Genomic DNA, 18,052 nt, shown 5'->3' on the forward strand with positions numbered 1-18,052 from the left:
GTTCATGCCCTCTTATGCGTCCTTTAAGTGTACGACCTGTCCCCACTATGTACACTTTTGTATATTTACACCTAATTTTGTAAACAACAAAAGTCAGTAGAGATTGTGATCGATATTCCATCAATTTTGAGGTACCTTTTATTTTACGGATACTAGAAAAAATGGCTTCAAATCTTTACTTCGGAATATCTTCCCGATGCAATCGGTCACGCTCTTTCTACAATGATGACCCGAAAATACAGGGTGACAATTATTGAACTTCATGAAAAAAAAACGTAAATTAGTTACAAACTACGGCGTGCACAAATTTACTCAACATGTAGACGTCATTACCGAGATTCGGCTGTTCGATATGCCTCCTATCATTGGCGATGATGTGGCGCAGACGAATAGCGAAATTCTGCATGACCCGCTGAAGTGTCGCAACATCGATGCTGTGGATGATCTTCTAAATGACAGTTTTCGGTTCAGCAATGGTTTTCGGGTTCTGTACACCTTGTCTTTAATATAGTCCCGCAAAAAGGAGTCGCATGTGTTCAGATGCGGACAGTATGGCGATCAATCGTGGCCCATGCTAGTAGCCTATCGGTAACCCAGAGCTACAATGCGGCCACCAAAGTGTTTTCCAGGACATTATACACTCTCCTGCATCGATGGGGTTCAGCTCCGTCTTGCATGAACCATATCTTGTCGAAATCAGGGTCACTTTGTATAATGGGGATGAAATGATCTTCCAAAACCTTCACGTACCGTTCGGTAGTCACCTTGCCATCAAGGAATATCGCACCGATTATTCCGTGACTGGTCAGTGCACACCACACAGTCACCCATTGAGTGTGAACAGAGTTATCGATCGCGAAATGCGGATTCTCAGTTCCCTAAATGCACCAATTTTTGCTTATTGACGAACCCATCTAAACGAAAGTGGGCTTCGTTGCTAAATCAGACCATGCAAACGCATACAAATTCCCATCATGTCCCGCGGGCAACCGTGCAGTTTAAACGTCCTAACGCAAGCTGTTCAGAAGCTGTGATATTTTATTTCATATAGTTCAACAATTGTCACCTTGTATTATCACCACTAAGTATAGCGAGATTCGATGCCACCTGGTGGTATTGCGCACAAATGCTGCGACAAGGAAAGTATTTGAACAGAGCAGAGAGATATGGGAAAAAATTCTAGTGCCGATTAGAGCCGCTAATGGGGAAATCGACTGACGCAAGTGACTTTGATAAAGGGACGATTCCTGGGAACGTGCATCTCGGAAACGGCGAAACTGGTTGGACGTTCGTGTGCTACTGTCGTGAGCATCTATGGAAAGCGACTGAAGTACGGTAAGATCACGAGTAGTAGATGTTGGACCCGCCCACCTCATTTCAGAACGTGACTTGCCCTCACTATAAATGAGGACAGGCAGCGATCTACGGCAGATCCGGCGACAGAACGCAATGCTGGTGTAAGCACAAGTTTTTGGGAACACTTAATTCAGCGTGTGTTGCCGAACATGGACCTACACTGCAGAACATCCCTACGAGTATCTATGTCGCCCCAACAACATAGTCGGTTACAACTGAATTGGGCACAAGATCATCGAAATTGGATTGTGGATCAATAGAAACGTGTCGTCTCGTCGAATAAATCACGTTTCTTGTTACATTGGACCAATGGTCATTTACAGATAAGTCGTCATTCAGGCAAATGGCTGTTCGAAACAAGATTTGTGACACGGTCGCATATCAACGGGGGCAGTACTGTTCTATGGAAGACATTCACCAGTGTTTCCGTGGGACATACGGTAGCAATCGAAGGCACCGTGGCAGCTGTGGTCTCAGTGAACATTATTGCGCACCACCTATATCGCTTCACGCTTGATTTATTTATTTTATTTACACGCCAAGTTCCGTAGGACCAAATTGAGGAGCAAATCTCCAAGGTCATGGAATGTGTCAGTACATAAAATTACAACATAAAAGTAATAACAGATAAAAATAAATGTTTATGAACCCTAAAAAAGTCATTCCATAAGATTAAGTAAACGCAATCGACAATACAATAAAAATCAGCTGATTTTTTCAAGGAAGTCCTCAACAGAATAGGAGTGACCCATGAGGGAACTCTTCAGTTTCGATTTGAAAGCGTGTGGATTACTGCTAAGGTGTTTGAATTCGAGTTGTAGCTTACTGAAAATGGATGCACCAGTTTGCTGCACACCTATCTGAAAAAAAGTTGAGGAAGTCCGATCCAAATGCAGGTTTGATTTCTGCCGAGTATTAACTGAGTGAAAGCTGCTTATTCCTGGGAAAGGCTAATACTGTTAACAAGAAATGACAGTAAGGACTATATATATATATATATATATATATATATATATATATATATATATATATATATATATATATAGGCCAATGTCAAAATACCGAGGCTCGTGAACAGGGGTCGACAAGAGTTTCGTGAACTTAACCACTTATTGCCCGAACCGCCCGTTTGAGCCAAAAATACCCTGAAAATATCCTTTTAGAATGGGAAGAGTTACCCCAAAATATAATACCATACGACATAAGAGAATGAAAATAAGCAACGTAAACTAATTTTCGTGTCGAATGATCACTCACTTAAGATGCCGTACGAATAGTAAAAATGGCAGTCTTCAGTCTTTGAACAAGACCCTGAACGTGGGCTTTCCACAAAAGCTTACTGTCTATCTGAACACCTAGAAATTTGAACTGTTCAGTTTCACTAATCATATGCCCGTTATCTGATATTAAAACGTCAGGTTTTGTTGAATTGTGTGTTAGAAACTGTAAAAACTGGGTCTTACTGTGGTTCATATGGCTCTGAGCACTATGGGACTTAACATGTGAGGTTATCAGTCCCCTAGAACTTAGAACTACATAAACCTAACTAACCTAAGGACATCCCACACATCCATGCCCGAGGCACGATTCGAACCTGCGACCGTAGCCGTCGCGCGGTTCCAGACTGAAGCGCCTAGAACCGCTTGGCCACACCGGCCGGCGGTCTTACTGTGATTTAGCGTTAATTTATTTCCTACCCCCAATGAACCATGGACCAAGCCATTGGTGAGGAGGCTTGCGTGCCTCAACGATACAGATAGCCGTACCGTAGGTGCAACCACAACGGAGGGGTATCTGTTGAAAGGCCAGACAAACGTGTGGTTCCTAAAGAGGGGCAGCAGCCTTTCCAGTAGTTGCAGGGGCAACAGTCTGGATGATTGACTGATCTGGCCTTGTAACACTAACCAAAATGGCCTTGCTGTTCTGGTACTGCGAACGGCTGAAAGCAAGGGGAAACTACAGCCGTAATTTTTCCCGAGAGCATGCACCTTTACTGTATGATTAAATGATGATGGCGTCCTCTTGGGTAAAATATTCCGGAGGTAAAATAGTGTCTCATTCGGATCTCAGGGCGGGGACTACTCAAGAGGACGTTGATATCAGGAGAAAGAAAACTGGCGTTCTACGGATCGGAGCGTGGAATGCCAGATCCCTTTATCGGGCAGGTAGGTTAGAAAACTTAGAAAGGGAACTGGATAAGTTAAAGTTAGATATAGTGGGAATTAGTGAAGTTCGGTGGCAGGAGGAACAAGACTTTTTGTCAGGTGAATACAGGGTTATAAATACAAAATCAAATAGGGTAATGCAGGAGTAGGTTTAATAATGAATAAAAAAATAGGAGTGCGGGTAAGCTACTACAAACAGCATAGTGAACGCATTATTGTGGCCAAGATAGACATGAAGGCCACAAATACTACAGTAGTACAAGTTGATATGCCAACTAGCTCTGCAGATGACGAAGAAATTGATGAAATGTATGATGATATAAAAGAAATTATTCAGATAGTGAAGGGAGACGAAAATTTAATAGTCATGGGTGACTGGGACTCGACAGTAGGGAAAGGAATAGAAGGAAACGTAGTAGGTAAATATTGAATGGGAGCAAGGAATCAAAGAGAAAGCCGCCTGGTAGAATTTTGCACAGAGCATAACTTAATCATAGCTAACACTTGGTTTAAGAATCATGAAAGAAGGTTGTATACATGGAAGAACCCTGGAGATACTAAAAGGTATCAGATAGATTACATAATGGTATGACAGACATTTAGGAACCAGGTTTTAAATTGTAAGACATTTCCAGGGGCAGATGTGGACTCTGACCACAATCTATTGGTTATGAACTGTAGGTTAAAACTGAAGAAACTGCAAAAAGGTGGGAATTTAAGGACATGGGACCTGGATAAACTGAAAGAGCTGGAGGTTGTACAGAGTTACAGGGAGAGCATAAGGAAACAATTGATAGGAATGGGGGAAAGAAATACAGTAGAAGAAGAATGGGTAGCTTTGAGGGATGAAATAGTGAAGGAAGCAGAGGATCAAATAGGTAAAAAGACGAGGGCTAGTAGAAACTCTTGGGTAACAGAAGAAATATTGAATTTCATTGATGAAAGGAGAAAATATAAAAATGCAGAAAGTGAAGCAGGCAAAAAGGAATACAAACGTCTCAAAAAACATATCGACAGGCAGTGCAAAATGGCAAAGCAGGGATGGCTAGAGGACAAATGTAAGGATGTAGAGGCTTACCTCACTAGGGGTAAGATAGATACTGCCTACAGGAAAATTAAAGAGACCTTTGGAGAAAGGAGAACCACTTGCATGAATACCAAGAGCTTTAATGGAAACCCAGTTCTAAGGAAAGAAGGGAAAGCAGAAAGGTGGAAGGAGTATATAGAGGGTCTATACAAGGGCGATGTACTTGAGGACAATATTATGGAAATGGAAGAGGATGTAGATGAAGATGAAATGGGAGATATGACACTGCGTGAAGAGTTTGACAGAGCACTGAAAGACCTGAGTCGAAACAAGGCCCCTTGAGTAGACGACATTCCATTAGAACTACAGACAGCCTTGGGAGAACCAGTCCTGACAAAACTCTACCATCTGGTGAGCAAGATGTATGAGACAGGCGAAATACCCTCAGACTTCAAGAAGAATATAATAATTCCAATCCCAAAGAAAGCAGGTGTTGATAGATGCGAAAATTACCGAAATATCAGTTTAATAAGTCACAGCTGCAAAATACTAACGCGAATTCTTTACAGACGAATGGAAATACTCATAGAAGCCGACCTCGGGGAATATCAGTTTGGATTCCGTAGAAATGTTGGAACACGTGAGGCAATACTGACCCTACGATTTATCTTAGAAGAAAGATTAATGAAACACACACCTAAGTTTCTAGCATTTGTATGCTTAGAGAAAGCTTTTGACAATGTTGATTGGAAGACTCTCTTTCAAATTCTGAAGGTGGCAGGGGTAAAATACAGGGAGCGAAAGGCTATTTACAATTTGTACAGAAACCAGATGGCAGTTATAAGAGCCGAGGGGTATGAAAGGGAAGCAGTGGTTAGGAAGGGAGTGAGATAGGGTTGTAGCCTCTTCCCGATGCTGTTCAATCTGTATATTGAGCAAGCAGTAAAAGAAACAAAAGAAAAGTTCGGAGTAGGTATTAAAATCCATGGAGAAGAAGTAAAAACTTTGAGGTTCGCCGATGACATTGTAATTCTGTCAGAGACAGCGAAGGACCTGCAAGAGCAGTTGAACGGAATGGACAGTGTCTTGAAAGGAGGGTATAAGATGAACATCAACAAAAGCAAAACGAGGATAATGGAATGTAGTCGAATTAAGTCGGGTGATGCTGAGGGAATTAGATTAGGAAATGAGACACTTAAAGTAGTAAAGGAGTTTTGCTATTTGGGAAGCAAAATAACTGATGATGGTCGAAGTAGAGAGGATATAAAATGTAGACTGGCAATGGCAAGGAAAGCGTTTCTGAAGAAGAAACATTTGTTAACATCGAGTATAGATTTAAATGTCAGGAAGTCGTTTCTGAAAGTATTTGTATGGAGTGTAGCCATGAATGGAAGTGAAACGTGGACGATAAATAGTTTAGACAAGAAGAGAATGGAAGCTTTTGAAATGTGGTGCTACAGAAGAATGCTGAAGATTAGATGGGTAGATCACATAACTAATGAGGAGGTATTGAACAGAATTGGGGAGAAGAGGAGCTTTGGCACAACTTGACTAAAAGAAGGGATCGTTTGGTAGGACATGTTCTGAGACATCGAGGGATCACCAATTTAGTATTGGAGGGCAGCGTGGAGGGTAAAAATCGTAGAGGGAGACCAAGAGATGAATACACTAAGCAGATTCAGAGGGATGTAGGCTGCAGTAAGTACTGGGAGATGAAGAAGCTTGCACAGGATAGAGTAGTATGGAGAGCTGCATCAAACCAGTCTCAGGACTGAAGACCACAACAACAACAAGCAATGAACTTAGGTCATGTACTGCTCTATTTGAAACCGAGCCAATGTTTCACACAACATCCTTCACTACCAAGCTAGTGTCATCAGCAAAGAGAAATATTTTTGAGTTACCCGTAATACTAGAGGGCATAACATTTATATAAATAAGGAACAGAAGTGGCCCCAACACTGATCCCTGGGGCAACCCCCACTTGATAGTACCCCACTCAGACCCCACATCTTCTCAGATGGCGATAGCGTCATCGAGCAGGAAAATTGTCAAGTCACAAAGCCAGATTTGTGCTACAGTGGTTTGAGGAGCATGATAGTGAACTCAGGTTGCTGTCTTGGGAACTTGATCTGAACCCTATGGAACACATATGGGACGCTGTTGGGCGCCAGTTTGGTTTCAACCACATGTCGCACGGAAACCGAGACGAACATTCCTCAAAGAATAACAGTGCACCCACCGGCCTGCGTCCATGGTGCGTAGTATGTTTCGAGCAGCCAGAAGACGTGTTATCCAGGCACTACCAGCGCCCTGGTGTAAAAAGAAATGTAAATCCTCCGACACGACACTGATCCACTGCCAAATCTCGATGATCTCATGCCCACTTCAGTCGTAAATGACGACTTCGTCAACTTGGGATTACGTAGGGGTAATGGAGCTCGATGTTCAGCAATGTGCGCCGAACGGTGTACTTCAATACACTTGTGCCTATACCGGTACTGTACTCCGTGGCCATATATGCCACAGATCTCCACATGTATCCCACTTTACAGGCTGGGCAAGCCTGCTTCTTCCACGTTCTGTGCTGACACGTTGACGTCCTACAACTTGTCGCCTACTAGTGGTTACTCCTCTTCCAAACTATTCTCCACAGAAGCTCTCGACAGCAGCACGTGAACAGGCAACCAGCTCCTCCGTTTCCGAGGTGCTCGTTCCCAGCCGCAGTGCCCTAACATTCTGCCCTTAGTAGTCAAATTCGACTACGTTGGCGGATTTCCCCAGCTTTGGCCAGAGTCGTCGCTTGAATGATTCCCTATTCGTCTCTGCTCCGCTTACTATGAGGTGGCAAAAGTCATTGGATACCTCCTAATATGGTGCCGGACCTCCATTTTCCCGGCATAGTGCTGTAGCTTGACGCAACATTGACTCAATAAGACGTTATAAATCCTCTGCAGAAATATTGAGTTATGGTGCCTCTATAGCCGTCCATAATTGCGAAACTGTTGCCGGTGCAGGATTTTCAGTGAATATGTACCCAGTATGTAGCTCTATGGGACTGTTCACAGCCAGTGCTATTATGTACACGGAATTCGCGCCATTATAAAATAGTTGTAAAATGCACGAAATCACGCTTGCCACGAAGATTAGCAACAGACTCTCAACACAATTAAACGTAATCTGAAATGAGAAAGCAGACGATAAGCAGGGATGTAACTTCGATGAGGCCATGCTTGGCAATGCTTGGGGTAACCTTAGAACGAGGGGACTCCTGATGCTCGAAGGAAAGAAAGGAAAAAAGAATAAGGACAAATGAAAATGGAGAGAAAATCTGGAAAAATTAGAAAACTCGATCGGTCAAGAGACTGCTATTTATTTCACTATTAATCGACTTTTATAGGTCAAGTGCCTCTGCTGCCAAACATTACAGAACTTCCCGACATACTGACATTCGAAGTACTGGTTGAAATTGCTTTGTAAATTGCTCGTATGTGGTGGGCTCGATGAGAGAGGTTGATGGTAGGTGATATTACTGTCAAGACTGCAAGCTTTGTAGGGTGGTCAGAAGCAGTGGGTAAAGCTTGTGGGGGTGATGCAGGAGAGGTTGTACTGAGAAATAATTGGTAAGAAAAAAATTCGATATGCTGCGCCGTTTCCGTGTTATTTAGCGCTGAAGTTAGGAAATCAGGTCGTCGCGCGCTCAAACTCAAACAACCTGCCAGAGGCGGTGTCGCCAAATGTATGCTTCGTTTGGTTTCGCTGAAGCGAACTAACGTAGCTTTCGCTCGCCTAGTTTAAATTTTTCACTTCCGAAAAATGCGCATTATAGCTAGTAATGTGCATTTGAACAAATGGTAACTCACGGACCCACAGATGTCTGGGAATTACCGTATTTTAGCGCGGGTTAGTGCTTGAATTCTCGCGCACAACGACCTGACTGGTTAACTTCAATGTTACGTAACTCAGAAATGGCGCAAGGTATCGAATGTTTTCTTAACAATTATTTCAGAGCAAAACCTCCCTTGCAACACCCTTAGAAGCTTTTCAGACTGTTTCTGACAATCTTGTGTCGTTTGTGTGTCGGGTCCTTAATGAACTCTTTGTCGACCGGACTACTTTTTGTGAACGAGCAGAGGATTCATAATAGTGTATGAAGTCATGTGCAAATGATACTTGCTGATGTTAATTATTTATCAGCGAAATAAAACAGAGCAGTAAGCAATGACGCTTAAAGTGTGATGCCTAATACGCACAATATGGTTGTACCACCAAAGTTGGCAGTACTAGAGAGAAAAGAAGCCAAAAAAATATGAGCTCACTGAACTGGGATTGAGGATACGAGCTGGACTGAAGAAAGATGATAAATATTATTTTAAGTAGAAGCCATTATTTCGGATCGTATTTCATTTCTTTAATAGCCGAATCTTTTATGAGAGCTGTGATTCAAAAGGCAAATTTGTTTTGTGACAAAGATACAGATTAATGCACGTTAACTCCTTTAATGCCTTAGATATTCTTATAGATATTTATTATTCCATATAATATGCGCAAAGAAAACGTGTGTATCAAGACACTGTGATGATACACTCGTATGGCAGAACCTTAGCTATACAAGCGTATGCGTAAATACACTTGGCACAGAACCTTCGCAGGAGAACACGTTGTAGTAGTCCCAGCATGAACCGATCCAGACAACCCTTGTGAGCCGTGGTGAGCTGGCGCCAGTGTTATTTTGTTCATGTATCGTCGAGATCGATTGTGGTTGAGCTAAGCTATCTTTGCTTTTCGCGTGGCCGGCCGTGGTGTTCTAGGCGCTTCAGTGCGGAACCGCGAGACTGCTACGATCGCAGGTTCGAATCCTGCCTCGGGCATGAATGGGTGTGATGTCCTCAGGTTAGTTAGGTTTAAGTAGTTCTAAGTTCTAGGGGACTGATGATCTCAGATGTTAAGTCCCATAGTGCTCAGAGCCATTTGAACCATTTTTAGCCTTTTCGCGTGTCTTATCTTCCAGGTTGCCGAGCGAAGGGATTGGTTTGTTAGCCTTCGACGGGTAACCCTCGAGGTCTGTCTACATGGGCCAACGAGTCTTCTCCTCACTGTCGATATCTGCTTTGGGTTCCTTTAATGCACCTATTCACTTCCTCCAAACGCTACATTAGCCAGTGACTCCTCCCCTCACTGCCTATGTCTGCTAAGTGCGCCCACGAAAAGCCTTCTTGCTGCCGCTGACTCCTACGTTGGCCAGGAACACCTCACCTCACTGCTGATATCTGCAACGCGTGCACACGAGCACCTGATCGCTGCCGCTGATTGCTTCTCCCCTCACGGTCGATATCTTCTACACTTGTTCGCAACGCGCCTGCTGACTGGCAGTGACTATTGCGTGTGTCAGTGACTCCTAGCCTTACTGCCTACAACTGCTACACAAACCTGCTAAGTGTCATGTGATACGTCGTACTGCAGAATCAAATCAAGAGCACAGTCGTGCATACAGCCATTTTTGCGACTCCATTGCTGTGCCACTGATGGATCCGCAAACACAGTGCTCCCCAACTCTAGGTCTCCGACTAAGCAGTCCGTGCTTCTCCACCCACCTCCAATTCGGCCAGACGCTGCAAAATATAATGTACCAGCAACTCGCACTGAGATGAGCGAAGGAGCGCCAGCAGTGATGCACATACACTATTGGCCATTAAAATTGCTACACCGCGAAGATGACGTGCTACAGACACGAAATGTAACCGACAGGAAGAAGATGCTGTGATGTGCAAATGCTTAGCTTTTCACAGCATTCACACAAGGTTGATGACAGTGGTGACACCTACAACGTGCTGACATGAGGAAAGTTTCCAACCGATTTCTCATACACAAACAGCAGTTGACCGACGTTGCCTGGTGAAACGTTGTCGTGATGCCTCGTGTAAGGATGATAAACACGTACCATCACGTTTCTCACTTTGATAAAGGTCGGATTGTAGCCTATCGCGATTGCGGTTTATCATATCGCGACATTGCTGCTCACGTTGGTCGAGATCCAATGACTGTTACCAGAATATGGAATCGGTGGGTTCAGGAGGGTAATACGGAACGCCGTGCTGGATCCCAACGGCCTCGTATCACTAGCGGTCGAGATGACAGGCATATTATCCGCATGGCTGTAACGGATCGTGCAGCCACATCTCTATCCCTGAGTCAACAGATGGGGGCGTTTCCAAGACAACAACCATCTGCGCGAACAGTTCGACGACGTTTGCAGCAGCATGGACTATCAGCTCGGAGACCATGGCTGCGGTTACCCTTGACGCTGCATCACAGACAGGAGCGCCTGCGATGGTGTACTCAACGACGAACCTCGGTGCACGAATGACAAAACGTCTTTTTTTCGGAAGAATCCAGGTTCTCTTAACAGCATCATGATGGTCGCATCCGTGTTTGGCGACATCGCGGTGAACGGACGTTGGAAGCGTATATTCGTCATCGCCATAGTGGCGTATAACCCGGTGTGATGGAATGGGGTGCCATTGGTTACACGTCTCGGTCACCTCTTGTTTGCATTGATGGCACATTGAACAGTGGACGTTACATTTCAGATGTGTTGGAACCCGTGGCTCTATCCTTCATTCGATCCCTGCGAAACCCTACATTTCAGCAGGATAATGCACGGCCGCATGTTGTAGGTCCTGTACGGGCCTTTCTGCATACAGAAAATGTTAGACTGCTAACTTGGCCAGCATATTCTCCAGATCTCTCACCAAAAACGTCTGGTCAATGGCGGCCGAACAACTGGCTCGTCACAATAGGCCAGTCACTACTCTTGATGAACTGTGTTATCGTGTTGAAGCTGCATGGGCAGCTGTACCTGTACACGCCATCCAAGCTCTGTTTGACTCAATGCCCAGGAGTATCAAGACCGTTATTACGGCCAGAGGTGGTTGTTCTGGGTACTGATTTCTCAGGATCTATGCACCCAAATTGGGTGAAAATGTAATCATATGTCAGTTCTAGTATAATATATTTGTCCAATGAATACCCGTTTAGCATCTGCATTTCTTCCTGGTGTAACAATTTTAATGGCCAGTAGTGTATTTACCACCGTCCTGATGTGGCTCAAATGGCTCTGAGCATTATGGGACTTAACATCTGTGGTCATCAGTCCCCTAGAACTTAGAACTACTTAAACCTAACTAACCTAAGGACATCACACACATCCATGCCCGAGGCAGGATTCGAACCTGCGACCGGAGCGGTCACGCGGTTCCAGACTGAAGCGCCTTTAACCGCACGGCCACACCGGCCGGCGTCCTGATGTGTCTATGTGAACCGAAGACTATTGCAAAAACTGAGCGTTCACTTCTCAGGTAAAAATATTTAAAATACACATTTATTGTACTTTGAATCATGCACAGTTATCTGGTTATGCATACAAGAAGGTTGGTCCATAAGGTTTTAAAATGTGGCTTGGTTCCTTCCGCCTTTTTTTGTCTTGATTTTACTTTTTCTTGTTCCCGAATGGTGGCAGCCAATTCACATAATTGGAGTAATGACCTCTGAAATGAGAGGTTTGATTTTCTTTAGATAGTAACTGTCGCACTTTATTAGATGAGGGGCGATGTGTGGCGGCATGGCTACCTGAGCGACAAGAGCAGACAGAGTGAAGGCCGCTCCCAACCACAGCGGTTGCCCGGCATTTTTTGGCGGTTCTAGCGAGGCGAGCAGGGTGTCCGGCATGTGGGCAGCGTCGGGGACGGCAACTCGCAAGTTGTTTTAGTGCAGTACGTCTCGCCGCTCTCCTATCTGACGACGCCGGACGGCTCCAATGTCTGCGTCGGTTCGGAGAATTTTTATGTCTGCGTCTACTGGGGGTCGACAGTACGGCGCCCACATAGACCACTGGCGCCCAAAGGCCAGAGGTAGTTAAGGCCTATAGTTTCCCACGCAAAGACCGAAAAACACCATCTGATTGGTGGACCGATATGACTTGTGCCGACGAAAAAGAGCGCCCTCCTAATTTGGTGGGACGATGGTGATAGGAGGAAAATTTGTTGTAATGATTTGGAGGGACAGAATCTAAGACTTTGACTGGCAGCTGTTTCTGTGTCCTCGCGCTAGTGGAGACTCTCCTGTGCGGTGGCGAGCAGGTGACAACCTTTTGGAATGAAGGCGAAGTGAAGAGTTCAGGACTCGCTTGTGGACGGCCGCAGAGGTTGGTCGTATTTCGCTTCTGGACAGCTGAGCGAACTTCACAGTTCTTCACTTCTGGTCAGCCAGACTGAAGATGATCGCAACAGTCAGAAATATTACTGTCACGGTAGTGACTGTCTGTTATCACTTGATGACAACAGTCAGGTGTGGCTGTTTTTTTTTAAATTTTTTTCGCACTGTATCGGTCGGCTCTTTATTCTCGGGTGCGGACCGCCACTGAAAGCAGCTAGTAACACCATCCCTGTGCTACGAACAGCCGGTGCGAGGCCAGTCTTGCAGGTGGTAACGTATTCGCAGCAATGGCGCAGTATTCTGATTAATTTAATCCCTCCTAGCTTACGTTGTCGCTTTGTCGCCATACACAGTCACAGCTTGCTTGTGTGATCTGCAACAACGGCTCTCTTTCCCCATCGGTATTGTTCGTAATAGTCAGGTGTAGCGTGTTAGGACATACTCTCACAGAGTTTGTAGGGCTCTATAATGTGATAGTAGATCCCACTTCTGTATGCGAATTCAGCCATCTTCTCATTACCCAAGTTACATTGTTCCTCGCTATCGAGACGATAATGAAAGCAGCATGCAATTCCAGACCAGTTGATTTTCGATCAGACCCTGGAGATAACTTCCAAATTTATAAGACGTGTCTTAGGGAGGGAAGTCATGTGGTATGACGGTGCTCAGCCAGATGGCGAAGTGTGTGGTACAGTGATCTCATTGCTGATGTTCTCCAGGATTGGCCCACGAACTAGCACGATGTTTCAGATCCACTCACGAAGCTACCCAGTACTGGATTCTTACCAGACAGAAATGACTTAAGAGGGTGAAAAATTTCATAGAAGGGCTGCTAGACTTACATACTCAGGATATAGAGGAGACAGTGTAAAGGTAATGACAAGCCAGTTGGAATCAATAAAACAAAGGCATTAAAGTTATGCGAAATATTTACACTAAATTTCAGTCAATCAATCTTCCCCTCTGAATGCAAGAACACTTTGTCCCCCCCACCCTCCCTTCCACACCTACATAGGTATCAATGGCCATCACTATCGAATAAAGAAACCCAGACCCCATATGGAAGCATAAATGTGTTCATTTTTCCCTACGCGCTATTTATGATCGGATCAATGCAGTTTGAAAGTGGTGACTTGTACTTTTTGCCAAGACCTTTAGTGTGAATTGCAGTTTAATCATGTAAAATGTACGAGGTGTGACCTTAAAGTAATGAGACTGATTTTCTTTGCAAGATGTGGCAACCCTGCAAGCTTGCGTAGGTACAATATCTTTGCCCTTGGTCTATAAGCTGCTTCTATTCCACGTGGCACATCGATGCAACGGCTCAGTCGTGAGTTGTACTGTAATAAGTTAACACGTGTTTGTGTCTCTCGTCATGGAAATGGAATCGCATAATATTGCGCAACAGTATGCCATTTCTTTTTGCGTTAAATTGGGTGAAAACGCGACGACATCTTACGGAAAGCTTCAGAAGGCTTTTGGAGAGGATGTTATGTCAAGAGTTCAAGTTTTTCGTTGGTATAAAATGTTTAGTGAAGGCAGACCAAAAAAAGCTCGCGTGTCAAAGTCAAAAGTGAAATGCATGCTTGTGTGCTTCTTTGATTCCAAGGGAAATCTTCATAAAGAGTGGGTGCTTCCTGGACAAAAAGTTAACCAATCTTACTACAAATAAATTTTAGAAAGACTTCTTAAAAGAGTTCTTCGTGTCCGTGCCAACATTGCTGATAGTTGGATTCTGCATCACGATAATGCGCCATCCCATTCTGCTCTGTCAGTACAGCAATTATTAACCTCAAAACAAATTTCAGTACTACCACAGCCACCTTATTCACCAGATATCGCTCCGTGCGACTTTTTTCTATTTCCAAGAGTCAAAACGGCGGTCAAGGGACACCATTTTCAAACAACACAAGATGTCGAAAAAGCTGTGACGAGCGTCTTGGAGTATATTACAGAAGATGAGTTCCAGAAATGTTACCATCGTGGCAGAAGCGCTGGAAAAAGTGGGTGCTATCAGAAGGGAACTACTTTGAAGGAGACAATACCAAACTTGACTAAAACGGCAAGCAACATTTTTTTTTCGCATCAGTCTCATTACTTTATCGTCGCACCTCGTATAGTCCCTTCGGCCACCTCCATTGTATTGTATTGTATGTTAACCGGGGGCCTAGAAGCGACGGAGAGGCTCCGTTCCCGCCGCAGCCGCAGTGGTCCACAACCCCACGATGACTATCGCACACTTCACCCCTCCGCCGCCACACACCGAACCCAGGGTTATTGTGCGGTTCTGCCCCTGTGGACCCCTCCCAGGGAACGTCTCACACCAGACGAGTGTAACGCCTATGTTTGCGTGGTAGAGTAATGGTGGTGTACGCGTACGTGGAGAACGCATTTGCGCAGCAATTGCCGACATAGCGTAACTGAGGTGGAAGAAGGAACCAGACCGCATTCGCCGAGACAGATGGAAAAATGCCTAAAAACCATCCACAGACTGGCCAGTTCACCGGACCTCGACACAAATCCGCCGGGAGGATTCGTGCCGGGGACCAGGCACTCCTTACCGCCCGGAAAGCCGTGCGTTGGACCGCACGGCCAATCGGGCGGCCCGGTCCCTTCCATAATCAACAGCTCAAGATGTAATATTCCACTGTGCGGACACGCATCACCGTCACCGTCAGTAGCGAGTTACATATACAGTGTGTTTTTAAAATGAATGTAAAAACTGGGGGAGCTGGTAAAGCGGATCATAACAAGCAACTTTCACCTAACAACTCATGTCTGCATCCCTTAGGTAAGTGGCGCAAGGCGTCATTTAAAAGCTGGTGAGGTAGATATACAACCCGTCATCCGAGTCGAATTGGTAGCACGTATAACGGGCGGGGCAACACCATGGACTTTCTTCCGGCATTCGCGAACGCGTTGCGTTTAGCAGTGCAAATACCTGTTTGATTCTATGTCGCACAGAGGGCGGCACCTGTGCACACTACAGAGTCTGGTTCCCCCTGCGTCAGTGAGCCAACTAACGGGGACACTCTTGTGTTTGGTACTGTGTGAAGCGGACGGAAAATGCAGCGCTTTTCTTTAGAAGAAAGGGCAGACACATATTGTGCTTAAGGGGGATGGTGATGAAAAACACACACTATTTCAAAAATGCACCAAATCAACAGTTTTGGAGATATGACAATGAAATTTTGTACCATGCTTTACATGAAAGTAACACATTAATATATAAAATCATTTGATTGTATACATTCAACTTTTTTTATTGAAATTTGAAGTACTATTTTCAAAAAATAATGCATGTTTCTTTTTCTCAGGAAGTATTCAAGAGATTTCTACAAAAATTTCTCAGTTTCATCTCTTTATAAGTTGTAAGCTTTTCTCATGAGGTTTTTGGAGTAGGTCAAATAGGAGAATTTTCTAAATTTTTTAATTATAATTCCACAAGACAATTTTAAATTCATGCAAAATTCCAAGCAGTTTGCGCTATATCTCAGCTCGCAATCAGAATTTCACAATTTGAGACAACGTTTATTATGTTTACAGAAACGTGTGTACAAAATTTCATAATTCTAGCATTCATAGAATCTGAGGAAAAGGTACATAAACTTTAAAAAACAAACTTTTCAGGAAACGCAGTTTAAAGTTCAACCTAACTTTTTTCCTTATGTCACTTCTTCAGAAGGCACCACATTCGTGCTCTGGGTCGTCTTTCCCTTCAAGGCTTCTCTTTTGGTTTCTTGTTGTCTGTCTTCTTTCCTTTACCAGGTCTTCAACTGACTTTTGGAATGCAGAGACGCGCTGTAAATCTATTTTTCTCAGTATGTCTTGAGTAAAATTTCCTATCTTGAAGCCCATTCTTTCTAATACCTTCATCATCCCTACGTTTCCATCATTACATACAATAACTGCATCATAAGTTGCAATTCTGGCAACTGCAGAAGAAGCAAATGTGTTTTTAGGGCATCGTTTCCATATGAGTGAATTTAGAGACTCATTTGGATTTTGGGTTTTGTCATAAACACACTTTTCGAGAAGCGCAAGATCGGCCAGAAACCTGTAAGTGGGTTTGACAAGATCCAGGATACAATTTGGAAGCCTCTCCTTGTGAATGTAGGGGTTGTCATCCCTCTGAGCTTGGCGTGGCAGGGAGGCCCCGTCACACTTTTAAGTAATTTTCAGGCACTTGGATGTGATTTCAACATTGAAACTTTGGGAACTTATTGACCATGAGTTGTACTAACAAATAAAAAATAAATTGACATTTTTGGTCAATTTCACCCTTAAGGGGTGGCGGCCGGAAACGCTCTCGCTACTCAACGGTTGAACGTTCAGCGGTTTCCAAGTCGCCGCGTGCCAGACCTATGCACGTTCGCCACCATCCGCGGATACATCAGAGACACAGTGCACTTGAGCTTTCAAAATGACTCTGAGAACTACGCGACTTAACTTCTGAAGTCATCAGTCGCCTAGAACTTAGAACTACTTAAACCTAACTAACCTAAGGACATCACACACATCCATGCTCGAGTCAGGATTCGAACCTGAGACTGGACCGGTCTCTCGGTTCCAGACTGTAGCGCCTAGAACCGCACGGCCACTCCGGCCGGCTTGAGCTCTCCACTGACAAGGTATCATAATGGCGCATGTGCATTTAAGGCCTACATGGAAACCCAGTGCATTCATTATGTGATATAGGTGCAAAGGCCGGAGAGATGCGGTCGTCAGCGCACAGTGCGTACACCAGAGATTGAAGAGGAAGCGTTAGCACTGCTGTAAAATATGCCCCAACAAGCTCTCGTGGTGTTTGTAATGTCTCTTGCAGCGGTCTCTCCGCGATATTTTCAGAAATTTTATAGATTATATAACTCAGTACATATCTCGAAATATCTCTTCTTATCTTACCGATTCCTAAACTTTAATATACGATGATTATCAATGCAAAGTAGCTTCAAGCCCTATTATTCCTTGGAGCGTCCATTTACTCCATGGAATAGCTTCTCTGCTATCTATGTTTTCTCTTATGAAACGAATGAAAGATCTTGCCGATTAGCCGTGAAAGAAGGAGGATGTATATGTATGTATTGTTGAGCTAGTCGCCATCTTGATGAGATTCTGTATGAGAAGGAATTTAATACATGAACTAAACCAAAGTGTGTGTGTTCGCGTATTATTTAACTGATTATTATTGACAGTCTCTGCTTACTACGCTGTGTTGCACGGGATCAGTGGGGAACGTCTGATTTACACTGGACGAACCTGCCGTTTTGTATACTCAAGATATCCAGTT

The sequence above is a fragment of the Schistocerca cancellata genome, chromosome 5, assembly GCF_023864275.1.
Source record: "Schistocerca cancellata isolate TAMUIC-IGC-003103 chromosome 5, iqSchCanc2.1, whole genome shotgun sequence".
NCBI classification, from domain to species: domain Eukaryota; kingdom Metazoa; phylum Arthropoda; class Insecta; order Orthoptera; family Acrididae; genus Schistocerca; species Schistocerca cancellata.